The sequence below is a fragment of the Myodes glareolus genome, chromosome 2 (assembly GCF_982192425.1).
Source record: "Myodes glareolus chromosome 2, mMyoGla1.1, whole genome shotgun sequence".
NCBI classification, from domain to species: domain Eukaryota; kingdom Metazoa; phylum Chordata; class Mammalia; order Rodentia; family Cricetidae; genus Myodes; species Myodes glareolus.
Window position 1 is genome coordinate 77,640,740 of NC_142027.1, and position 26,621 is coordinate 77,667,360.

General features: G+C 46.0%; 1 protein-coding gene across 3 annotated transcripts in view; it reads right to left on the bottom strand.

Moving 5' to 3' along the window:
• St6gal1 (ST6 beta-galactoside alpha-2,6-sialyltransferase 1) overlaps positions 1-26,621 on the bottom strand; it is a 140,341-nt gene that overhangs the window by 63,780 nt on the left and 49,940 nt on the right. The gene's annotated exons all lie outside the window — the stretch shown is intronic.

Consider the following 26,621-nt stretch of genomic DNA (forward strand, 5'->3'; position numbering starts at 1 on the left):
GACTTTGAGTCACATGAATTTCTTTCAAATTCTTTCAATAATTTATGCTATTTTTGTAAAGTTGTTGTATTTAATTTACATTTTATATTTATTCTTTGTATGAGCTGGGTAGTTGGCATATAAATAAATGAATTTTGCCCCCCACCCCACCTCCCATGATACATAAATCCCATTGCCTTCTCTTTTTTCAGTCCCATTTAGATCTCTTCCTCTCCTGTTCTCCTGGCTCCCTTCCTTCCTTCCTTCCTTCCTTCCTTCCTTCCTTCCTTCCTTTCTTTCTTTCTTTCTTTCTTTCTTTCTTTCTTTCCTTAGTTGAGACAGAGCTTCTCTGTGTAACAGCCCTAACTCTCCTGGAACTAGATCTGTAGACCAGGTTCACCTCGAACTCACAGAGATCTACCCTACCTGCCTCTGCCTCCCAAGTGCTGGGATTAAAAGCATGCACCACACTGCCCTGTCCCTTACTACTTTCATCTGAGACACACACACACACACACACACACACACACACACACACACACCTAGACCCTGTACATAAGAGAAAAATAAAGTTTGTCTGAGTCTGCCTTATTTCTTTCGACACAGTGACCAGTGACCTTCGGTTCAACTTTGCTGTCCTGTCACAATTCTTTACAGATGAATCAAAGTCCACAGCATCTAGGTATCTCATTTTCTTTATCCACTCATTGGCTAATGGATGTTTAGGCCAGTTCCATGTCTTGGCTACGACGAACAGTGCAGGACTACACACAGACATGCTAGCGCTGCTGTAGCGTGCTGACTTCTCATTCGCTGGCTCTGCACCCAGGTGTGGCCCTGCTGAGTCATATGGGAGTTCTATTTGTGGCCTTTTCAGGAAGCGCCATATTCATTTCTGTAGTGTCTGAACCAATGTACACTCTCACCAGCAGCGAAGAAGGGCTCCTTTCCCACATCCTTGCTGGCTTCGGTTGATTGTTTTCTTGATGATAGATATTATTGGCTGTTCACTCTTATTTCTTCTTTTGAGAACTATCTGTTTCAATTCATTAGTCCACTTCTTGATTAGGGGTGGGCAACTAATATTTTTACTTTGAACAGTTTAAAAGCTCAGTCTCTTAAACCATCCAAAATCTCTCTAAAATATACAGTTTAAAAAATCCCCCAGTCTCTTAACTGAGGACTTCTGTAAAATAAAAACTAAATTAAATAATTTTGCCCCAAGAAGGAAGAGCCAGGGCACAGTTACAATCCGAACAAGGCAAAACCAAACTGCAAGGGCAAATAACTCAGTATCCAGTGTATGAGAGTCACTCACAACCTTCTGGGTTCCAGAGAAAGCCAGACATCTCTGGCTCTGCCATCCACAGCACACACAGTTTGTTTTGTAGGCTCAGGCTGGCTGTCCTTGGTAGTCATCTAATGGTTTGGTCATCTTCAAAATACTCCAATAGCTTCTCCTGGGCTCTTTTCAAGGACTCTGACCCTGCCACACAGTGCCAAACCAAGACACCTTCAAACCTGGGGCTTCGCCTACACCTGAGATTACAACTTCACAATGGCCTCTCCTCAAGGACTCCAGCCCGGCCACAGAGTGCTGCTCTCTAGGACCCCTTCCCACTGTCAAAACTGGTACCACCTGGGTGACTCTTGCACTCTCAAGTGTGGCTGTCAGCACGAGGTACAACCCTTGGCCGCCTCTGGACACGATTTCTGTGTGCTGAATAAGGAAACACTTCCCAGGTTTCACCTCAGGGATGCTGATCTATTCTCTACCGCAGTCAATTGCTCAGCCCCAGCTGACCAGCATCCATTGTCCCAACAAAGCAAAGATTTCAGTTTCACTGGTCCCTTGTTATCGAGCCATTTCTTCAGTCCCAGTTGATCTGAACCACAGGTATTTAATCCCAAGTAGCAATGGCCCTGGATAAATAGTCTTTAAGGGATTCCCAAACTTCCCACAGAGAGCCAGGCTCCATCATCTGTATGTCTCTCAGAATGCTTACCTTTCAGACTTCCACAAAACTGCCCGCTAAGCACAATGGACCCAATAGCTTTTCCCACCCAAAGTTTAAATGAAACTACAGTCCTCCCCAAACACGTAGTCAGGTCTGTCACAATTCCTCAAGACCTGGTACTAGTTTCTGTCTTAGTTAGGATGCCTATTGCTGTAATGAAACACCATGACCAAAAGCAGTGAGGGGAGGAAAGAATTTATTTCAGCTTCAACTCTCAGGTCACAACACCCATCACTGGGGGAAGTCAGGGCAGGAACTTGAGGCAGGAACTGATGCAGAGGTAATGGAGGAACACTGCTTTCTGGCTTGCTCCTCATGGTTTGCTCAGCCTGATTTCTTATAAAACCCAGGACCACCATCCGTGGGCAGCACCACCCACCATGGGCTAGGCCCTCCCACATCAATCACTAATCAAGAAAACGTACTGCAGTCTCAGGTACTGGCAGATCTCATGGGGGCATTTTCTCAGTTAAAATTCCCTCTTCCAAAATAACTCTTCCAGCTTGTGTTAAGCTGACATGAAAAACTAGCCAGGCAGTACAAAGACCCAGCTCAGTGCATAGGGAGTTCACACTGTCAGACCAGGACCGAGTTTTTCAAGTTCTCCATAACCTCAGTGCAGCCAGAAGTGAAAAGTAACTGCTTGTAACCCATGACTCCCAAGGAAACCCAACAGCTAGTGTATGCTAAGGATTTTTGTACTTGGGGGATAAATCTCATTCAACAGATAGAGACATTCCTATAAATCTGCATTTATGAACTCCATGAGGGAGAAGAGCCGTGTAAGTGTTCAGGTAGACCTGACTGCATAGAAAGAAGACAATGAGGTGCTGAAGAGCTATGTGCAGGACTTGTTATCTGGCTGCTGGAACAACTCACAAAAAGCTCTATGTAGCAGATACCATGCTCATCGGGTGAGCCTGGCCTAAGAAGTTTGTTTTTTTTTTTAAATGTTAAACAGGCATGGCTAGGGCCAACTCTGCAGTCCTGCCTGCTTACTCCACCCAGTTCAACATGGCAGAGGCATGTTCGTTGCCTCTGAGAGCTACTCTCTCTGCCCCAGATCCAGGGTCACAGTGGATCTTTGTCACCATTAAGCAATTTGTAACAGGTTTCTCACAGACTCCATTTAAGTGTTTGGCCTCCTGGAGGAACGAAAGTTGTTCATACAACTATCCTGAACCAGAAAGCCTTCTTAAAGGAGCCGTGCGGTTTTTGCTGCTACCGCTGAGTGAGGAGGCCTTCTCTCTAAAGAATCTCATCTCTGATTGCTTCTATGAAAGAGCCCACCAGAGAAGTTATTGCTACCAAAAAGTTGTGCTAAACTCTGTATTTGTGTTTGTGTGTGTGTGTCTAAAATTTCTTTATAAGCTTTCTCAGGCTTTTTTATGTGGATGCACTCAGCCCCATGTTGGGCGCCATTCTGTTGGAGGAGGCTGCTCATTCATTTTCACCTTTTGTTTTGTTTTGTTTCAGACCCAAAACAATCTCTCAGAAATTATATTATTTGCAATATCATCAGGTCAATAGTTTAAGTCTATTTTTAGTTAGCTCATATATCTTAAACTAACCCATCTCCATTAATCTGTGTATCACCACGTGGCTGTGGCTTACTAGGTAAAGTTCTGTCAGGCATCCCATGTCTGTCACTGGCAGGTCTACATGGCTTGCCTTTGACTCCCTCCCCCCAACTACTCTCTATATATATCTTTTCCAGCCTGGCTATATTCTGTTAAGCCACTGGCCGAAAGCAGCTTCTTTATTAACTGTTAGGGGTTGTGGACCAAGACCCTGAATTTCCTGTAAACAACTTGTTATGCTTGCAGCTGCTCTAAGAAAAATAACTTGTTTTCCTGTGTTTGTAGCTACTTTGAGATTGTGATTCTCAGGAGTTTCTGGTGGCAGGGGAGTGGTTTCTGGTGGGTTTGGCTAGGGTGTGGCTATCAGTTAAGGGTCTATATATAAGCAGCTCTGGTACACAATAAGGAGGCATTCTTATTTCAAGGATGACCTGTGTCTCTGTCTGTGTGTCTTTGTGTGTTTAAATCTCCAGGCCCTTGACCAGCTCGTGAATGGTCCTGTAGTGCAAGCCCTGCACTACTGGCATAGTTCCATAATACACATAGTAGTATGGACAGTACAATTAACCAATGGCTATAAAGCATATTCACAACATACATCACCTCCCACATTAGAACATCCCAAGATTTATTTTCTCTGTTGTAAGATATATACATGTGGAGTCCCAGCAAATAGGCAGGAGTGACAGGAACCCAGAGCCTGGCTCAGTTGCTGTGGGTGGGAAGTCTTCCTTTCTGAGATGAGATGGCACTTCTGGGAGTGCCATGAATCAATATTTGCCTTTGGCTTAACCCAGGACCTAAGTGTTCATCTCAACAAAACCAATATTTGCCCCCCCCATTTAAATTTCTCCTGTTTCAAAAACTGCCCTGTGACAGAGGAAACAGAACAGAACCCTTAGGAAAACTGGAGACAGAGTAGATGACGTTGAAGCCAAGAAAACTGAGCAATAGAAAAACCCCCATACTGGACACATATGTAGGCTGTGTTTGCTCCTGAATCAAATCAGTCTCCACACTCTCCTTAGAAGTCACCTACCTTCTGTGACTACTTGGAAAGATGAAAAAGTCAGTCCTTATCTCACAGCTAAGAGTGGTACTCAGGAGGCTGAGTTCCTGAAGCCCAGGAACTCAAGGCAAGCCTGCCACAAACTGAGACCCATGTCTTAGGCCTGTAAGTCCAGCACTAAGGAACCTGGTAAGAGAGTCATTAGTTCAAAGCCACCCCTGGCTTATGTAGTGAGTCTTTGTCTCTCTGTCTCTCTCTCCCCCTCACTCTTTGTCTCACATGTGTGCGTGCTTTGTCTCACACACGCATAAAACCAAAATAATAATAACACTCCTATTCACAGAATCGAATGAAACACAAAGGAAATAATAGACGTTAGAGTTTATCAGATTGACATATGAAAGTTGTCTTACTTTAAATTTTTCCAGTCAGTGCTATTACTTTATTCTTTCCATGAAGCCACAGACAACAAAATATAAACAAAGTTCTGTCCAGTTTCAAACTGGTCCATCCAGGAGATAGAGCACTGGAGGCTCCTTCCACAGCACTGGAGGCTCCTTTCACAGCACTGGAAGGCTCCTTGCATTAATGAACACACTGGGTAATTGTGAACTTGGGCAAACACTGCTGGCAGAGTCACTTCTCTACCATAAGAGGCACTCGCCATAAAAGAGTGCAACCTCTTTCACCCTGTTTGTGTGCCCACATCACAGCATGGAACAGAGGGTATGGCCCACTCGCAACAGAAAAATGCTGTGTAATTGTGTACCCAACTCCTCAGAGCAGAACCAATCAACTCACTCTCGATTTCTCCTTAGCTTAGAAATCAGAACAGCCACACCTCCACCATCCCCACTTCCTTCAAACTCCTGCCCAGGAATGTGTCCAGGAAGACACCAGGCATCAGTGAGCTGATCCAGGGAGAAACCAAGAAGCCCAAGGCCTCTCAGTCCTGATTCTAGGAGAGTTCAGGGCAGGGTTGTAGGGTTGTTGGTTTCACCACTTACTTTCCGTCCAGATAATCTCAATAATACTTATTAACATTAGTGATGCCCACATCCCCACCAAGAGGTCTCTCTTGGTCTGCAAGCAGGAAAGTTAGAGTTGCAGCCCCATTTTGTTTTCAGTGTTCGTGTGTACCTTTAACAAAAGCATGTTCACATCTGAAACACTGAGTCTGGGCACAGAAGAGCAAGGCGGGAGGAAGCTCATCAACTAAAGTAGGGGCTTTGGCTTGGCGGAGTTGTCCTGCAAAGACCATGCTCCAGAGCTGAACCTTGCTCTAGTACATAAGGCAAGGCACTGTCTCACAAACTCACCTGAAATCCTGCACTCCTCCACACCAATCACTGTGAAGGGTGTTCCTACTAATTGTAAGAACCATCAGTGATCAGAATTAGTTCCCAGACCATCTAATTGATCAAGATGGATTTCCCCACCTCCATGCCCAGGGGAATGAAGGACCTGAGACAGCCAAGTGGTGAAGAGAGGCAAAGAGGCAGTGCTCCGAAAACCATTAGTCATTCCTGCAGGAGCCTTCCCTGCGAGAGGGGGACCAGTACTCAGGCAGCTGTGGTGAGAAGGTATTGTTTACCCTGAGGCTCCAGCAGCAAGGACAATACAGCTACCATTTCCATTCTGCTCACTGACCACCAGGCTTACTCCCCATAAATTCGTATAGAATTCTGCTGGACAATGAAGGAACGAAGGGAGAAGGTCTCCGAGCCTCGAATTTTACCTCAATTCATTTAAAACCTGCAGCAACCCTGACCCAACCAAAGAAGAATCATTGAATACGTGGAATATCCACAGGTGGAATATAATCAAACAATTAGAACCCACATTTATGAAGAATTTTTCAAGTTTCCTTTAATGAAAAGGCCACATGTACACATGTATAAAGCAGCAGCCTACTGGCAACTGCTCATAGCTGGCCTTGTCCCTCAGCACTGCCCACCCCAGGCAAGCTGAGCTGATCCTAGCACAGTGTCATCACACCCAGAATGTCAGAAGGCCTCCTTTAAACATATAATAGAGTGCCATTCTCAAGCTTGAAAGTTTTAACGCATTAATAATTTTTATTTTGCTTTTTTGAATTGTTTTTTGTTGTCATTTGTTGTTTTACAAAATAAGAAAATTCCCAGAATATGATGTAAATTAAAGAAATAAACTCACAAACCCCTATAGTCTTACTTGAGAGGAAATATAAAAGGAAGAAAGGGATCAGGAAGGTGGGTCCTCGGCTAAGAGCACTGACTGCTGTTGCAGACAACCTGGTTTCAACTCCTACCTATATCAGGTGGTTCATAACTACCTGTTCATAGCTCCAGTGGATGCCATGCTGCCTTTGGCCTCTTCTGGCACCCCACACATGTTCTGCACAGATAGGCAAGCATACACATAGATATAAGATAGATAGATAGATAGATAGATAGATAGATAGATAGATAGATAGATAGATAGATAGATAGGATTGATAGATTGATTTTTAAGTGAGAGGAAGGGGAAGAAAGCAGAGGAGGAACAGAGGAAGAAGGAAATGAATGGATCAAACACCCAAGAGACAGACAGACGTGTCTACTCATTGAGAAAAATAAATTAAAATGCACCTAGAAATACTGGCACTTCTCTGTTGTCATTGTGTACATAAGGTCACAGGTATTTTGCTTATTTTTATATGTGTTTACTAGGGAACATATCAGCTATAGTATTGTTACGTTTCTCTTTTTGTTCCATGAGTTCAAACTTCCCGGCACTCTCCTTTGTACTGAAGAACTTTTAGAATTCAGTTAGGAGCAGGCAGGCTGACAACAGAGCCTTTGGAGCTGGGTATGAGTTTCTTCCAAAATTGGAAGACTGAAGCATTCCAGTCTTCACAGAATCTCATTTGGGCAGAAGGTACGCAACTTAGAACAGGCTCAGGAAGTTCCTGAAACTGACCAGATTTCCGAGGCTCCTCCCCCCAAGAGCAAACAGTACAGACTGCTGAAGAGTCACTCTCTTTGTAGGAACCAAGTGGCAAAGAAGAACCTCAGGTCAGGCCAGCCGCCTGGAAGAAGCAGAAGCCAATGAGCAGCCTTAATTATAAAGTAGCTCATTGACTTTGCCCTCTTTGAAATTACTGACAGAGTCTATAGTTTGTAAATGTCTTTCTCTGTGCTTGGGACATTTTTAGCCCTTCTTCAAGTACTTTCCCTACACCAATATCTTTATATTCAACTTCTAGAAAGGACTCCAACAACAAGAATTTCCAACCTCTTGATATTATCTTATGAAATTCTGTTTCTCCAATATTGTTTCTATAAAATACTGGATTTTTTCCAACTTTATTTTTCCTGCTTTCCATATGGTAAGATTTCTATCCATCTACCTTCCAGCTCACTGATTCCTTTATGTCATCTTCATTCTACAGCTAAGCCATCCCAGTGAATGAGTTGCTTCCAAGGTCATTATTTTGGTTTTAAATGCCCATCTAGTTGGTCTGCACGGGTTTTGTTTTTCTGCTGAGGAACTGGGTGGTTTTCCATTCATCTCAAGACTGGAGAATGGATACAAGAGCTGCCCCAACCCGATCTGAGTCATCCCAGAGTCAGTTCTGCTGAATTACCTTTTTCTTTCAATATAGTTGGACTTTGTCTGGGTTTTTTTTTTAATATTGAGTAAATGCAAACTGAATTATAACCTGGACACTTAAACACTGTATTATAAGATGCTGGGTCCTGTTGAAATCCCCTGAGAAATGTGGGTTCTGTTTGTTTTGGCCAGCAATGAAGCTGTTGGCACTGCTCCTTCCCCTTTTACAAGTGGCAGCTGACATCAGTTCAGATTTCAAAACCTTGGCTACACTGTTCACATTTGCATATCATATGTGCTACTCAGGAAGCTGTCTAGGACTTGGTAGTGGTTAAAACCACAATTATATTGTTAAAACTTCTACAGTCATCTTTAGATCTGCTCCAAGAAGGCACATCCCTAGAGTGCCCAGGACCACTCTGATTCCATGTCAGTCCCAAGAGTGCCCAGGACCTCTCTGACTCCATGCCCGTCCCTAGAATGCTCAGGACCTCTCTGACTCCATGCCTGTCCCCAGAGTGCCCAGGACCTCTCTGACTCCATGCAGAGGTTATGTTAGCAAGCTTCCTTCACCGTCTCTCTTCTCGGGCTGTCCTCAACACTTGCTGGTTTCCAGTGGCTTTTTTTCCAGGTTCCCAGGGCTAAAATGACAGTGGTGGTGTCACTGAAGTCCAGCCTTCCATGGTGTAATTCTTGGAGACGGGGCTGTCATAAGTTCATGTTCTGACTCCAGGACCCCATTCTGTCTGTTGTTTTCCGACATTTCTCATGTCACTGATTTTTAAGAAGCTATGGCAGAAAACCAAAGCTCCCAGTTTTTTCTTGTCTTTTTCATCATCATCAAAATGCTGTGCGGGTTTCCCTGAACACGAGCAGTTCTACCACAGACGCCAGCGAAGTGTCCCTTAATTCAGTTCACTCTGAAAGACGTCGGCCTGAAGAGAGCATCGGATCCCTCAACGTTCTTAACCACCTTTATACTTACTAACTAGGCATCTACTGAAGATGCGTAATGGTGGGGAAGAGACTGCGGATTTAGGCTGCCTGGATCCCAGCTCTGTTCACTGGAGGAGCTGTGACCTCAGGCAAGGCAACTACTTCTACAAAGTTTAGTTTCTATAAACTACAAATAATGATGGTAGTAATACTTCCCAGAGTTTCTGGGAGGAATATTAGATAAGTTATTGTCTAATTATCAGAAAGGACCTAGAAAAGTACCCCATGTATATATCCTCAGGGTCTCAGAGGTCGCGACAGTTGACCCTGCAAAAGAAGGAGCCCTGTGTAGAGAAAGGGGCAAGAGCTTGCAGAGGTCATTCTCACATCCTCCAGTTGGCTGAAAGTGAAAGTGACTTTTGTTTTGAAAAGGCCCACATTGTTTATCTGTGTGGATCTTCTGAAAAGTCCCGGTGGCAGAGGGGAGGAGGGCAATTATATAAGGCAGATCAAGAGATCTGTGGTCTGGCAGGGTCCTCCTTGGTCTGAACTGTCTGCTCTAAGTCAACACACAGACAGCACACTCTACATACACGTAACTGACAGTGACCTTTAAAGTCTAGTGGGGCAGGGTCATTTCTCCACTTACCCTAAAGCCCTAAGCAGAGAAAAAAAAAATCTCAGTCTTTAAGTTGTCTCATCGAACTTAACGAGACTTTTGCTCCTTTTCTTTGTGCCCTCCTTCCCTAAGGTCACTCTCTTAACCCTCGCTTTCCAGCCGTGCTGAACTAAGGGCAACCAACCTGCCTCCCTCCTCACTGAGCTCAAATGACTATCTTCTCATCAGCTTTCCTTGCGTTTCCCTTCCCGACAGGGCGCTTCTAAGACTTTCCCCGAGAAAGTGACCCTCCTGCCCCAATACTTTCATAACCCATGGTCACTTTACAGTGTGGGTGGTTCTGTACAGCTCACAGTACACAGTCCACGGTCACTTTACAGTGTGTGTGGTTCTATATAACCCACGGTACACAGTCCACGGTCACTTTACAGTGTGGGTGGTTCTGTACAGCCCACGGTACACAGTCCACAGTCACTTAACAGTGTGGGTGGTTCTATATAACCCACGGTACACAGTCCACAATCACTTTACAGTATGGGTGTTTCTGTACAGCCCACGGTACACAGTCCATGATCACTTTACAGTGTGGGTGGTTCTGTACAGCCCAAGGTACACAGCCCGGGGTCACTTTAAAGTGAGGGTGGTTCTATATAACCCACGGTACACAGTCCTCGGTCACTTTACAGTGTGGGTGGTTCTGTACAGCCCACAGTACACAGTCCACGGTCACTTTACAGTGTGGGTGGTTTTGTACAGCCCATGGTACACAGTCCACAGTCACTTAACAGTGTGGGTGGTTCTATATAACCCACGGTACACAGTCCACGGTCACTTTACAGTGTGCGTGGTTCTGTACAGCCCACGGTACACAGCCCAGGATCACTTTACAGTGGATGGCAACCGCCTGGTCCATAAACTTTTGTCTCTATGCCTGTACCAGCATTTTCCAAACCAGGGATCATTTTACTGTCTCAAAATTAGGCTGAAGTACATGGCCACACCATCCTGATACACCTGATCTCAGAGTCAAAGTTATAGTATAATAACCGGTTTTATTTTTTTTTAAAAAAAAAGGAAGATATATGATTAAATATCAAAATTCACTACATATAAGGACAAGCAGTGTTTCATGAAACTTTGTGTCCAGTAGATGATGAGAAGGATGGCTATACATAGATGATACTTAGAGAACTCCCATGGACCAAAGCCAATGAGCACGGACATTCTTGTGTGCAGTCCTGTCTATTTCTGAGTCATCTAGATTGTTTTTAAACAAATCTCATGAGTTAATCTATTCACAGATACTTTACTATGTATGTCTTTAAAAACAAAGCTTTTGTTAGGTGTAGTGGAACATGCCCTTATCCCAGCACTTGGGAGGCAGGGGCAGGTGAATTTATATGAGTTTGAAGTCAGCTTGGTCTACAGAGTGAGCTCCAGGCCAGCCAGGGCTACATAGAAAAAAACCTGTCTCAAAACAAAACAAAACAAAACAAAAAACTTTTTAAAAAACTAACCATGTTGCTTATTGTTTGTGGAAATTAAAGTACAAAAGTTTGTATGACTTACAGCTCACAGGAGCTTGCCTATGTCTGAGTCCACGTGACTACAGGGACTACTGGAGGGAAGAGGAGAAGAGTGGTAGAAGTCATAAAGGAGAAGAAAAATCAGTCTCTTTTAGTTTTGAGCCATTTTGAAAGTGCTATTAAAATAGCAAATAAAATGAGCACCAGCTAATGTTTCTCAGCCTCAACAAACCCCTGGATAGCTAAGGTTTCATACCTAATAGCCAACCCCTGGGGTGCGTGCGACACTTGACATTGCTTGCAGCTCTGTTCACCACATAAAAGCAAGCATTTGTCCCTGCCTGACTCACTGCCCAGTAGGCCAACAGTGTCCCTGGCTTCCCTCCCTTTTCTAGGACTTAATCGATAACCCTTGACTGTACTGTCCCTCTCCACTACCCCCTCCTCTCCCTCCAGCATCGTCTGTGAAGGCCCGAGCAGGAGAGTCTCCACCAAGATGAAGCCTGGGAGATGTGCGCTCAGGAACAGTCAGGTCATCTCCATGGAGACTGGCTTTGCTACAGGAGGAGGGCCTCTCTCAGGGAACGTTCTGGGTTCTAAGGCTGATTCTGCTCCTTGCTAAGTCACTCCTAGTTCACACCCTTCATGTCATTTTTCTGCCTGAAAGTAGTCCCTCTGTCTCCCAAGAGCCCTTGTCAGGACCAAAGGAAAAAAAAAAATATTTTGGCAATGATAAATTAGCATACAGGTGTAAAGAGCTCTCCAAAAATGACTCATGGTTACACCCTGCAAGGCTGCACCTACTTCACTGGTACTTAGAAGGCTGACAATTACCCTTCATTTGTTTTTGTTGTTGTTGGGTTTTGTTTGGTTTCTTAGTTTTGTTTGTTTGTTTGTTTGTTTGTTTTTGAGACAGGATTTCTCTGTGTAGCCCTGGCTATCCTGGAACTTACACTGTAGACCAGGCTGACCTCAAACACAGGGATCCGCCTGCCTCTGCCTCCCAAGTGCTGAGATTAAAGGCGTGCACCACCGCTCTCAGCCTGACAGTCATCCTTCTAAAGACTCTGCATATAAGTCCTTAAAAGTGTCAGTTCACAGATGCTTGGGAAATACATTTTCCATTCCACTTTCAGTTGTGCAAGAGCCATGTACAATTATGGGACCTCAATCTGAAGAAGTGATTCAGCGAAAGATGGGTATCCTCTTCCTGAAAACTACAGGACATCCTGGGGGGTCATTATGAAAAGGCTTACATAACGGAGTATATTTATGTTCATGGTTTTGAAGGTTTGGTTTTAAAACAGTTTGCTCCCCTATTGGTTGTGAGGGTTAGTTTTATATATGCTTAACTACTCCACATGTGCCCAGATAACCAGTCAAACATTAGTCTGGATATGTCTGCGGGGTTTGGATGAGATTACTATTTACATCAGTAATCAGAGCACAGAAAATTTCCCTTCCCCGGGAGGAGGATCTCACCCAGTCAGTCAAAGGCTTACAACACAGAGCGAAAAGGCTGACTGGACCACAAGCAGAATGCAATTTCTCCTGCCTAGGGCTGGGCCAATGAGGGCTTTTCTTGCCTGAAACATCATCTCTTTCTGGGTTTTGTGCTTTCTAGCCTTTGGTCGAGAGACATGATCATCACTGCCAGTTCTCAGACCTGATATAGGCCATCGCTGCACCTTGATCTCTCTTGTGTCTCTGGCTTGGCAGCTACAGATCTGGAGACTTTCCTGCCTCCTCAATAGCATAAACCCGTGGCGAGGGGCACAGCTGCTTTCCAGCTTACTACTTTGGTCAGCAGCTTCAGTACACTCTCAATCAATCAATCAGCTTCAGTACACTCTCACCAAAATCCTAGCTCCTCGTTGGTGGAAATCAACAAGCCAATTCTAAACTAAGACAAAGGCATTTTAAAATCCAAAGTGGCAGTCTTCAGAGAACAATAGAAGGGTTTTATCGGACTTCTCACGAAACCTACCATAACCGAACAGAAAAGAACAGTAACAGACCCACAAAAGAACAGATTCTAGTCGGGCAGTGGTGGCACATGCCTTTAATGCCAGCACTTGGGAGGCAGAGGCAGGAGGATCTCTGTGAGCTTGAGGCCAGCCTGGTCTGCAGAGTGAGTTCCAGGACAGGCTCCAAAGCTACACAGAGAAACCCTGTTTTTAAAAGTCAATAATAAATAAATAAAATTAAAAAAACAGATCTAGAAAGAGGACATCACACCTATATTCATTTACAGGAACCAATGGAGTTCCACGGAGAGAGAAAGAAAAAAAAAGACTTCTTAATAAATAGTTCTGAAAAAATAAATAAATAAAAATAGTTCTGGTAAGTCTAGCCAGCTACACAGAGACAGATTGTCCCCAACCGCTGTATAAACAGAACATAAATTTGAGGTGGATCCCCAGTTGGTCCCTTGTCTCGTTGCTGTGACCAGATCCCTAACAGAAACAACTCAAAAAAGAGGATTTCCTTTGGCTCAAGGTTTCAGTCCATGATCACTTGGCCCCATGTGGTGAGAAAGCCATGGTGGCAGGATATATGGCAGAGATTGCCCTTCATGTCTAAGAAGCAGATAACAGAAGGGGAGTATAGATAGGGACCAGGGCAAGAAATAGCTCCAAGGACATAGCCATGACCATGTACTTCCTCCATCCAGGCCCTACCTGTCTGTAACTCCCAATACCTCCCTCCAATGCTGTCATTTATGAACTCATTAAGGGATGAACTTAGTGGTCAGACTGAGCCCTCTTGGTCGGTCTCTGGCACACAGACACCCAGACAAGCACTTCACAAAGCCCTAGGTGTTTCTTCATCCAACCAAACTGACCATCAATATCAACCATCACACGCCTATGCAACCTAGGGCCGGATACAAGAGAAAACTGTCTTGATCTGCACAGCCTATCTACGATCTGCATAGCCTGAAGGCTGAAGAAGGAAGTCTTACCTTTCATGATATGCCCAAAGTCAGCTTTGAGCCACAAAACAGAGACAGACCCACCCAGAACTTTCCCAGGCAAGGGACACTTGTACAGAGGCATGGCTGTGGTGGGTGCTGAGAGCAAGGCGCTACTTAAGCTTGTGAATGAGCTGGAATAATGATTGGCTAATGATTCACAGAGGACAAGGACACCTGGGCAAGGGGAAAGTCCTTGGCATTTCTAGGCATAATCACTGCTTTTACTTTTCCATGGTGCGAACGGATATTGCCACTGACCTAGCCCTAGCCTTCCTTTGCAGAGCCCCTTGTGACGATTACCCACCTTCCAGCATCTCAAACAGATACTTCCAAGCTCATCAGCAAAACCAACAAACACTCATGACCAAGCATGTACCCCAAACATTACAGCTTTCCCCAGTGGCTCAGCTCCCAGAGGAGAGGAGCAAAGAGGGAGAAAATTACCACTGCAAGGTGGTCTACATTTGGAGGGGCTACAACCAGGTCTAGATGTTCTTGGGAATGTTCTTGGGGATGCACAGCTCAACCCAGATGTAAAGAAGGGGCTGCTGGGCAGATGGGGAAGGCATAGAAGCCTCTTCAGTCATTTCTCTGTGCTGCTTCGAGAATATGACGTTTCCCTTCTCTTTGATAGTAGACATCTTTGATAAGTGTTACTGAGCTAAACACAAGACATTTTGAGAGTTTCTTTGGAAGCTGCCTGCAGAGAAAGTCACTAAACTAAGGAACATAGCAAGTAAAATGCTCTGTCTATGAAATTTTGCATTGGTTACCTCAATGAGACTAGGTTAAAAGATGAAAAAGAAAAAAATCTTGATTTGCCACCCATTTTGATTTGTGGAACACACCTACAATGTGGACTCAAAAAAAAAAAAAAGCCCACAGAAACAAATGCCTCCAAAATCAACATGACTGCCGCTTACACTGTGTAAGGTGGGAACATCTTTTTATAAATCACTGTGTAAGGTGGGAACATCCTTTTACAAAGAACAACATAAAACCGAGAATGAGTGTTCTTTCGGTGTTGCACCTGCATGCCCTGGGCATGCAGGATGTGGCATGAGGTTCTCTGAGTATGTGACGTCATTCAAACACCTTCGAGCACACGAGTACCACAATTCTACTTGCAGAAGGCAGTCCAAGGGCAGCCTCCATAAAGTGTCAGAGGAGAGGCAAACCTGTACTCGCGTGTACTGAACATTGCTCTAGGACTTTCCATATAACAGTGTAAGTCTTACAGCAATGCTGTAGACAGAGACACGGCTGTCACCTCTATTTTATTTTATTTTGAGACACGATCTTCCCATATGCTCCAGACTGGCCTCAAACTTGCCACCTCGGCATCCAAGTTCTAGCATCAGAGGCGTGAGCTACCACACCTGCTCTTTTCTCTATTTGGGAAGAGGATGAGATAAAAACAGAGTAAATAACCTATCCAAGGACATACATCTCTATCCAAGGACATACATCTCGGCCTCCAGAGCCTGTGCCACAGCCATATGCAACGGGGCTACAGAAATGGGCAGGTCACCCCTTTTCTACAGCTAGGTACCATTAGGAATGAAGCTCCTCCCTCTTTCTGGGCAGCTCTTAGACACATGCTATTGCCGGCCTGAAGACCCTTATGGCCAGTCTTCAGAGCAAGGGTGTCTAATCAATGTTCTGGTGAAAAGGTCATTCCCCTGCTGGTTGTGGCCCAGCCTTCAGCTAGTCAAGTGATTCTGTATGAGGCTTATGGGAAAAGAACCCCCAAAGGCAAAACACATTTCCTTCAGTGAACTTGAACACAACTCAGAGTAAATTTTCATAGTCAGGGCTAGTAAACTAGCAAAACTGGGGCCCTCGAGTGTCGCACAGAGGTAGAAAGCATAAGATACACCCCACTAACGTCTAAAAACACTGAGCACTCTCTAGGTGTGAAATACAAAGAGTGAGTGTTCATTATAATATACAGTTTAAAGGTCAAAAGGGATGTTGAGTGGGTGGTTGTCTACCACAGCACCAAATATCGAAGCAACCTTAATATTTATCTACAGAAAGAAGCAAATTATAATACAGAATTCAAAGTCATCCTATGAAGTTGCTAGCCCATTACTGGCACTACTTGACTGGGAAATTTTTATGACAAATGAAAAAAACTGAACTTTTCATCAAGAGTAAAAGTATAATGTCATTAGACACACTTCTGTCAGTGGCCACTGGGGGCAGGGGAATACTACAATGACATGACAATAGTGCATCAGGGTGTCAGGATTCCAAAGTCTACCTTTGCCTTACAACTTAGCACTGAAATGTTTAGGAACTGAAGCAGAACCACAGTGGTCACCCACAGAATGGCATGTGTCCTCCTAATCTGTCTCTTGATGAACCTGTTGTGGTCTTCCTTGAAAGGACTCTGTGGGCCTCTTCTGGAGGGTCCACAGTCAGAACTTACAGGCCACAATCGGAATTCAGCACCAGCGACAGCCTGGCCTGGCACGGCTGAGCTGTTATGGCCTTGCAGGTCATCTAACATCTAAAAGGAAAGCTGTTCTGAGGGCCCAGGTCCCTTAGAGAGGAGTTGTGACTAGTAAAAGGCTCCTTTACCCTTGTCACATGACCTTGAAAGCAATGGCTCCCCTTGCCTCTTCTGACCCGCCAACAATAGGTTGAAGGGCAGCTGGGAGGCTGGCTACCCCTGCTTCACCAATGGGCCTCCTCCCTCTTGCATACTGTAGGATCACCAGCAACTTAGGCCCTCAGAGGCGGTATGGCAACGCAATGATCTCTGCTCGCTTCCCCCTGTCCCGCCCTTCCCATTCTTCTGGACCCAGATCAAACCTCCATGATTTGCAGTCTGAAGAGGAAAACAATGGCGGCCTTTGGTCATTTTTAGCTTCACTTTGTGACTGACAGCAGCTGACCTTGCCTCACCGGGCTTCACTCCCTAATTCGGTTCTGCACATGGTGCTGAGGCATACAAAATAATCCATGTCAATTGCGGAGAATTTACAATGCTGTAATCCCCGGCCACATGTGGCTATTCAAACAGAGACATGCTAGCAGGGGAAATTTTCTCACCCGACTTCCTGGATTTCACGTGGAAAGAAAAATCTAAAATGCCCAGTAGATATTTACACTGACCGCTTGATAGATAACATTCTGAACATGTCTGAGTAAAACATCACCTACATTACTTTTTCCCACCGTTTCTTACTTTTTATGAAGCCCTTCCGATTTGGAAACATGGACCCAGCTGACACCTGTGGCTTGCTGTTGCCATCAAATAGCATTGGTTGGGAGGGATGACAGCCTTAGTGTTATTCCCCTCTCTGTTTCTCCCTCCTGATTGTCGGCCACGTGACCAGTTCGGTAGTTTCTGCACATGTGCATGCCTTAGCCACCACGGCAGCGCTGGGTAAGGGGTTCTCCTTTCCAGACCCAGGTGTCCTACTCTGAGTTTCCATGGCTGCAACCACACAGCATGACCAAAAAACAAGTTGAGGAGGAATGGGGTAATCTAGCTGACACTTCCAAATTATAGTCCGTCATTGGAGGCAGGCAGAACAGGGACCCAAGCAGGGTAGGATCCTGGAGGCAGGAGCTGATGCAGAAGCCATGGAGGAATGCTGCTTCTGACTTGCTCCCGTGACTTGCTCAGCCTGCTTTCTTATAGAACCCAGGACCACCAGCCTAGGGATGGCACCATCCGCCATGGACTGTCCCCCCAACCCTCCCACTGCCACCGCCCCCGCCACGCTGTTGGTCACTAATTGAGAGAATGCCTTACAGCTGCATCTCATGAAGACATTTCTTCAACTGAGGCTTCCCCCTCTCTAATGAGTGTATGTCAAGTTGACACACAAAACCAGCCAGTGTACCAGGCTAAGAGAGCCATGAAAGGAAAACAGAAAAAAATTCAGAAGACAATGCCCCAGCTCTCTGCCGCTGTTACCAACTTTCAACCTAATGCTACATTTTCAGGACACTGCCCTGTCACCAACCAAACCAAGGGTCAGGCGCCCTTATTCCTTGAATGCCGGACTGTACACGCGGTGCATGGTAAACCGCAAAGGACTCTAGGCAGGATTAAGAAGTGTCGCTTGCGGGATCACACTTTGCAGCCTCCAGAAACGAATTTCCTCAGGAATACGTCTCCTCCTTCCTGCCTGCCCTCCCTGCAACCCAGTCAACGCTGCAAGCAGAAGCCCCTCGAACCCCGACACCGTTCCTGAGGAGGCAGGCCTGAAGGAGCTCCAGAAGAAACAGCCTCACAACAAAATGGCAGTATTGGTAGGTAGTGCTTGTGATGGAGTGGTCAGTCCAGAGGATTGAGGAGTGCCACAACCGGACAACACGGAGGACTCTAGGCCACACCCTGGGGCAAACGAGATGACACAAAGGCCTGAGCAAGCCCAGAATCCATGGCGTTTGCCCAGCGTGTGGGATACAGTGGGAATTGTACGGTGAGCGGCGTCTGGCCACGGGTCCTCTCTGTGGATGGGAAGCTATGGCTTCTCTGCCTGTGCTGCTCCAGTCTCCCCCAGCTCACCCCACACCCCACTCGGGGATGTATGTGGTAAGCTTGAAGGCCACCTGTGACATCTGTGCAAACCTCAGCTATTTTCACAGAGAAACTGGTGAGTGTAGGAGTGCCTTTCTCAAAACATCCTGTTCCTGCCAGGTGTGGCGCCACCTGGAACCCCTCCCCCCTCCTCACACACACACACACACACACACACACACACACACACACACACTCAAGCTACTTACTGCTGGGGCAACGGGTTTATTTCAAAGCCAGCCTGGGCTGCACAGCAAAACCCTGTTTCAAAATAGAAGAAAATTAAAAAAAAAAAAAACTAACTAAAAATAGGTAGAGGTTGGGGTGGGACAGCTACCCTCAGCCTCTGGAATTAGAGTCAAAAGTGAGTGGTGAGGACAGTCACAGAGGACCACATAGAAAGGTGCAGGTGAGAAGAGGCATGCCCACAGGCCCACGGGTTCTGGTGACACAGCTCGGTCTACCCATGGGAGCAGAGAATCAGCCACTAGCATTATGTCCTGAGCATTATGGGACCATTACCATTGTTGCAGGTAGCATTTACACAAAGGACTCTGCTGGGCATTAGGAAGTCTGCTGCGTTTATTAGAAACCTGCAGGCAAATTATTCTACCTCTGAGGGAACGGGAGCTCACAGACAGGGAGAGATTTCCCAAAGGCCACCCAGGAAAACGGCAGAAGAGTCACTCCTCATTCTCAACCCCAGCCCTCTCCTCCTTGGCGTGCTACAAGGTGGAGAGGGGGCCTTTGAGGTAGCTCTTCCCTCGGACATCCTTTGTCTTCTAAAACAATAACACACACCCAGTTGAGCTGTCTAAGATGCACAGACCATGCCCAGTCTGTGGTACTCACGGGATGGGGTCTATAATTTTGTAAAAGTGTGCTTCTGTGGTTCTTACAGCCTGTTGAAGGCCTTCCCTTCAATTCTGCTGATCTGTTTGAGAAGGCAGAAAATGTAGACTCCATTTAGACTGAAAAAAAAGTACAGGTAACACAGCTAGGATTAAAAGTGGGAGGGAGAGTAAAAAAATAAAAATTTCTTTAAATTTCAATTCCATTATTATGGACTATTATGACCCCGTAGTAATTAAATCAGCTTGGCTGTTCATCCAAGAGATCCACAGAAGATGTGTTCCAACCGAAGCCCAGTCAAGCAGTGACCACAGAAACTCCAAGGCATCTGAGATACAGATTCCTTCCTGGGAGTCTTCCCTAAGGACGATCAACTGCCTGTGAAGGCAACCTCCACCCTAGCTGGACAATGGGGCATCCGTCTCAAGTGAGAGAGCCAGCTCATAGTGAGGTCCTGCTCTCAGAACTCAGGAATGCTATCCTCTCCATGAGAATGCAGCACTGTTACCCCAGGAAGACTCCAAGAAGGTGGGCTGCAGTGGGGGGGAGGGCAGAAACAGATTTGTGGGAGCCATGACACTACCTTCTGAGTGTCATGGGGGCCATATCCACCTTGCCTTGGTAGTCCCCTAAAGAGTGCCCTCCCAAAATTGCTAACAGCTTATTTTAACTATGATCATGTCCTATGTTTAGAACTTGGAAAGACACTTTTAGTTGAATACTGAAACTAGTCTCAGGTGCCACGGCAGTTTGAAGATTCAGTTTGACTTTTTTTGCGGGGGGGGGGGGGTTTGCGGGGATGGGGGAAGTAGGACCCACAACATCATACATGTAAGTTGGGAAGTGCTGGAGATGGGAAGCACTAGGATGGTACCCAGAAGCTCTCAAATCACCTAAAGCATGGGCATCCCCAAGGACTGCAGTCCTGTCACCTTTGAGACGGACCCAGAAAGGAAGCCTGCTGTTACAGGATATTGTTATAGTTCTACGTGAAATATCCCCCATCTGCCTTTGGGCTAGAACAGTTGGTCTCCAGCTGACGGTGCTGTTTGGAATGGTTGTGGGACCTTGAGAGGCTGGAGCCTGGCTGGAAGATGGCATAGGCTTTGAGGTTTTCCAGCCAGGTCCTACTGTCTATGTGCTCATTCCCTATCCCCCTCCCTCCTTCTCCTTATCCATCTCTCCCTCTCTCCCTTTCTGCTTCAGGACTGCCAGTGCAACCTGATGGGTGGGTCACATGACCCTGCTGCTATGCCTTCCCATCAGGATGGAGCACATGCCCTCTGGAACGTTAAGCTAAAATACACACATCCTCCCTTAAGCCTATTTTGGTCAGGATATTTGATCAGAGGAACATAAAAATAACTATGAAAGAAGGCAAGCAGAGTCAAGTGTTCTCCCGTCTGTCTACACGTCCGAAAGCTCCAGATACAGCACGGGCATTATGGGAACAAAGAACGCATGATGACTGATAAGGGACCATCACAGAATGTCTGGAACAGCTGACATTCAGGCTCAGTATGGGGTGAGGCCATCACCTAAGGGGTCCATGCTTCATAAATTACAGATTGTATTTATCCATGAGTCCTGAAAGATGAAGGAAATGATCCCTTGGATGGAAAAACTGAAAGACTATATAGGAACCCCCCCCCCACACACACACACACAAAAAGAGGTGTAAGTGCCTTTTGACTTATTATGTGAAAAGAATCAGTGGGTCTTTGCCTATAGTTTGTTGAATACAGGGAAATTCAGAGGTCTTTTTCTGTATGAGGAGGCCCTGCCCTGTATGCTCACACATCCTGGTGAGGAGGCCCTGGTCTGTATGCTCACACATCCTGGTGAGGAGGCCCTGGTCTGTATGCTCACATCCTGGGTGAGGAGCCTTGCCCTGTATGCTCACATCCTGGGTGAGGAGCCCCTGCCCTGCATGTTCACACATCCTAGGTTAAGCCAGGATGCGCACCTCTCCCACAGTCTCTCTGTTCATCTACTTGACCAAGCGTGGATTTTCAGAAAGGAGAAATCTCCTGAGCCTTCTTAGGGGCTCAGGCACTTGGCACACTTCTCAGCCCAGACTGCGTCGCATGATGTGGCTTCTGCACACCTGGAATGAATGTTAACAAGTGAGTTGTCCACCAGCAAATCAATCACACTTCCTCAAATCCAGGCCTAGCTGAAGAGCCCAATTGTGGCAAGTACAGGAAGGGGCAGCTGGCAGACACCAGATGCTTCTTCCCTGTTAGAAATGGAAAGCTTCAACGCAAGGTCCTGACTACTCCAATAGCTTAGTTACTAACAATAACAAAGGAGGTGACTCATGCCTGTTCTGTGAAACTGGCCACTATTTGCAGGGTATAAAGCGAGGCCAGTAGCTAGCAGTGGAGTGCCCACTGGAACAAATATCAAAGCTAGCTGCTTAGGAATAAAGCAAGAATCTGGCTCATACAGTCATCCCTGGGGGGACATCCTTACAGAATTAGGTCCCAGCACCCTCTGACACCAAAACTTACAGATACTCAGCCCCTTATACACAATGTTGTACTTACATACGTTCATACACATCTTCCCACATACTATAAAATTATTGCTAGATGATGATTAATAATACCTAACACGGTGTATATGCAGTATAAATAGTCAGTAGACTGCATACTGTCAATACAGAAAGTTTTTTCCAAATATTCTCTGTCCAGAGTTGACTGAATCCATGGCTGACAACCCTCCAGATACAGGGGAACATGTTATGATTTGTCCACATTTTCTTCTAAAGAGGAAATCCGGAAAGATACCACGTGGGAAAGCGTTGTAATGGTTTGGAAAAGAAGACCCTTCTGTCAAACCTCAACTCATCTCCAGCAATGCTCAACACAGGGAACTCATCCCCAGCAGGTATACATGCTGGAAGTTAGGTCTGATGTCAGTCAACCATCAGCACCACTGATTGGTGAACATGCCATTGCTATGCTATCTCTTTCTAATTATCTTACAGAACCTGCAGAGTAAAAACAAAGGCTGTGGGTTTTATAAATAGAGGTTAGACTCTTTAATCCCTTAAGACTATGCAATTAATGCATAACTGAGACCCAAACCTGTACCTAGAGCACACTGAAGACAGGCCATTCCTACAAGGAAGGTTTCCTGTGATGTAGTGGGGATTGGGCCTGGACGTGGCTAAAACAGTGCTGACCGGCAGATACCCAGAAGGTGCTGAGCATCCCTGAGGTTCCCTAAGAAGAGACACTCAAAGGCAAATGCCCAAGAGTCAGCTGGTGTTTTCAAATACTAAAAACTAACTCGTGAGCGCTTTGCTATACTCAAATCAGTCAGTTCTCTATGCTGAAAGCGTGGTGTGCTAGACTATGCTGAAAGCAAGGCCAATGCGTGTAGATTTGGATCACTAGCTCTACATCTCACACCTTCTGCACTATGTCATGACTCCCCCTCCCCCCTCTCCTTTCCCCCCAAACCACCACCACCACCCCGCCTGCCAGCAGTCCCTTCCTGGATTGCATGCAGCAACTGAGACCATGGACACTCTGAGAGAGGGCATTATTACAATGGTGGTTAGAAAAGTCTATAGAAGACAATCTGGCCACTCTCCCAGCAGTAAACACAGTTCCACTCAATTGGGGAAAAAAAAAGAAGGGAGGGAGGGAGGGAGGGAGGGAGGGAGGGAGGGAGGAAGGAAGGAAGGAAGGAAGGAAGGAAGGAAGGAAGGAAGGAAGGAAGGAAGGGGGCAGCTTACTCCAACTTAATGCCTAGAATAACGACAACCTCTAAACCACAGTTAGCCACATCCACTTATAAAACACATTTTACTGGCACGAGTCTGAACTCCCCCCTGGTGACTTAGATGAATGTATAGGGGGCATCTTCATCACATTCCGGGTGATGGAAAGTCAGGAGAACTTAGCACATGCTGTGTATGCCGGGTCCACATCCTCTGTATACTTAGGCTGGAAGAACTATGGGAAGAAAGGAGACTTCAGCTCCCACTGTTGGTTCTAACTCTGCCCTCCAGATGGAAATGAATGCTTCTTAAGGCAGTGCTATTTGCCCAGAACCTTTCTTTTCTCCAAGTTAAATACTCTCAGTCTTTGAAGTGTTCCTCATAGTTTCTGAACTCCTTGATCTCCTCTGGCCTTGTTCCATTGGTCTACACCTGTCTTTAAGGACCCAAACACAGGCCCCAGGTGTGACCAAGTACAGACAGGATGGTAAAGCACCTTTCCTGCCAACTGTTAAGTTTCTGACTCGTTTTTATTGGGTTCACTTGAAGGACTCTCAGTTCAGTATCTCAGACTCACTGATTTTTCTTCCAAGTCCTGCTCTTCAGCCAAATCGCCCCCTTTGTCTCTCTTGGCTATTGGTGGCTGGAGCCTGTGGTGCTTTGAATGAGAAACGCCACCTCCCCCCTCCCCTCCACTCCCCCCCAATCTCATGTTTGGAGAGGCTTAGGTAGTGCGGCCTTGTTGGAGGAAGTATGTCCCTAGAGGTGGTTTTGAGAGTTTAAAGGCTCCAACGTCATCTCCAACGTCATCTCCAACGTGCTTGTCCTGCTTCATGTTTGCCACTCAAACCATGAGTTCTCAACATCCTGTTTCTGTTGCCGTGCCTGCCACTAGCTGCCATGACGGCCTTAGACACCTTTGGAGCTGTAAGTCACATAAACCCTCCCTTGGGTAAGTTCCCTCGGTCACAGTGTTTGATGAGAGCAAGAGAAAAGTGACTCACTGAGCCCACAGGCAGCCCCTCGCATCCACTCAGTGTCTCCTTTCTTCCCATAGTTCCTCCAGCCTAAGCACACAGAGGATGTGGACCCCGGCATACACAGCATGTGCTAAGTCCTCCCGGCTTTCCATCGCCCAGAATTTGTTCAAGACACCCCTTATACATTCATCTAAGTCACCGGTTAAAGGTGAGGGAATGCAGTATCTCCACGTGTACGCTTTCAGGTCACTGGAACACACGACTCATGTGCTACATTTCAACAAATAAAATCATCTCCCAGTCCACATTTTCCATCTTGTAGGTAAAAATGTGCCGTGAGCCATGCGGTGCTGGCACACGCCTTTAACCCCAGCGCCCAGGAGGCAGAGGCAGGCAGTTCTCAGTGAGCTTGAGGCCAGCCTGGTTTACAAAGCAAGTCCCGGGACAGCCAGGACTGCTACACAAAGAAACCCCGTCTCAAAAAACCAAACCAAAACAAAACAAAAAAGTGTGCCTTGAGTGACTACACAGAGATGATCGTGTCTCACAGAAGAACCTTTTAAGCACAAAGCATGATGTCACACATCTGTAATTGTAGCACTCAGTAGGCTGAGGCAGGAAGATCTTGAGAACCAAACCAGTCTGGACGACATAAGGAACTCAGGGTTAGCTCAGTGGTGGTGGTAGAGTGGTTGCCTAGCAAGTCAACCTACAATCCATAACACTGAAAAATATTTCAAGTTAGCACCATCTTGAAACATAAAGTTTCCCTAGGTTTCTGCATTTAAAAAGTGGTTGGGGTGGCGGGACAGGGGAGGTGGTGGTGGTGCATGCCTTTAATTCCGGCACTCCTGAGGCAGAGGCAAGCGAGTTTGAGGCCAGCCTGGTCTACAAGTTCTAGGATAGCTTGGACTACTCAGAGAAACCCTGTCTCGGGGTCAGGGCAAGGGGGTAGTAAAAAAGTGGTTTGGGATAGCTAGCATTATTAGGTTATGGGACTTTATGCAAATTTTTTGAGGTTCAGGGTTTTGCTGTTGTTTTTGTTTGCTTGCTTGCTTATGTTTTGAGACAGAGAGACAGGGTCTCTCTACCCTGGCTGCCCTAGAACTCACCATGTAGATGAGGATGGCCTCGAACTTACAGAAATCTGCCTGCCTCTACCTGCAGAGTGCTGAAATTAAAGGTTTGTGCCACCACTCTGAACCTATACAAAGATATTTTAACCGGAGGAAAGCTGTAACACTTCCCATCGCTCGCCTCTCAGTATCACGTCCGGGTGTGAGGAAAGTCAGCGGGCATACATTTATGTAAACCTCAGAGTTATCAATATTGGTGATACTGATTGGTATCGGATACTGCCACATGCTGTGCCCTAGACATAGGTCCTCTTAACTCTCTGCTTGATATTACTCGTTTATAATTTTCTTTTGAAAAATGTATTCTCTTCTCCCCCTTATTCTTCCACGCTCCACAAGACCCGGAGTACTTCCACTATACTTCAGCAAAAGTAAAAGAACAAATAATAAAAACCCAGAAGTTTTCTCCAGGACCTGATAATCCCTTCAATCAATAACTATTTCTCAAGATTCTCCTAAGGATGAGGCATTGTGCTAGCTGCTAGGGAATCAGCTGGCTTTTAGCACCTACGTCTCTTCGATTCGCTCTTCCATCTTCTCTCCCCTCTCCCTACCGTTCCTCATGTGCCTTGAGGAGGCCGCTGCAAACACTGACACCCTACCCCTCACCCGCAAGGATGGCTGTAAGCTGCGCATGTGCCTAGCCCAGGTCTGGAGCTACAAGATGCATAATCATCCTGTGGTTGGGTTCCGATTTTTCCTTTCTCTCACTCTTTCTTGTGCAGTCTGATAATGTGTCTCTTTTCAGAGACAAAAGAGATTCAAAGAGAAGCTGAACAGTTCTGCTTTCCTGCAGAATGTCTGCCAAAGCTGCATCATCTGCTCCCACTGGGGAACTAGATCCTGCATCCTCAGCATGTTGCTTCCTTAAAGGAGTAGGGGGCTGAGAGTCTCATGTGTTTTGCAAGTCATGGTTTCTTTCAATCCCCCCTCCCTCGCCCCGTCCTTTTCTCCCACTATTTTTTCATCAAACCACAAACAAATTACCTGAGATCATTCAAGTCTACCTTTCAGAGGAGTGACTCAGCTTGCTGCAAGATGGAGCTGGTTTGATGCCAGCCTCCAACCTGAGTCCCGAGGTCACCCCGCCACGTTTGGGAAACTCTCATTCCCTTGGTTTCTCCACACTGCCTGTCACACTCTCTCGCATTCATGAAGGA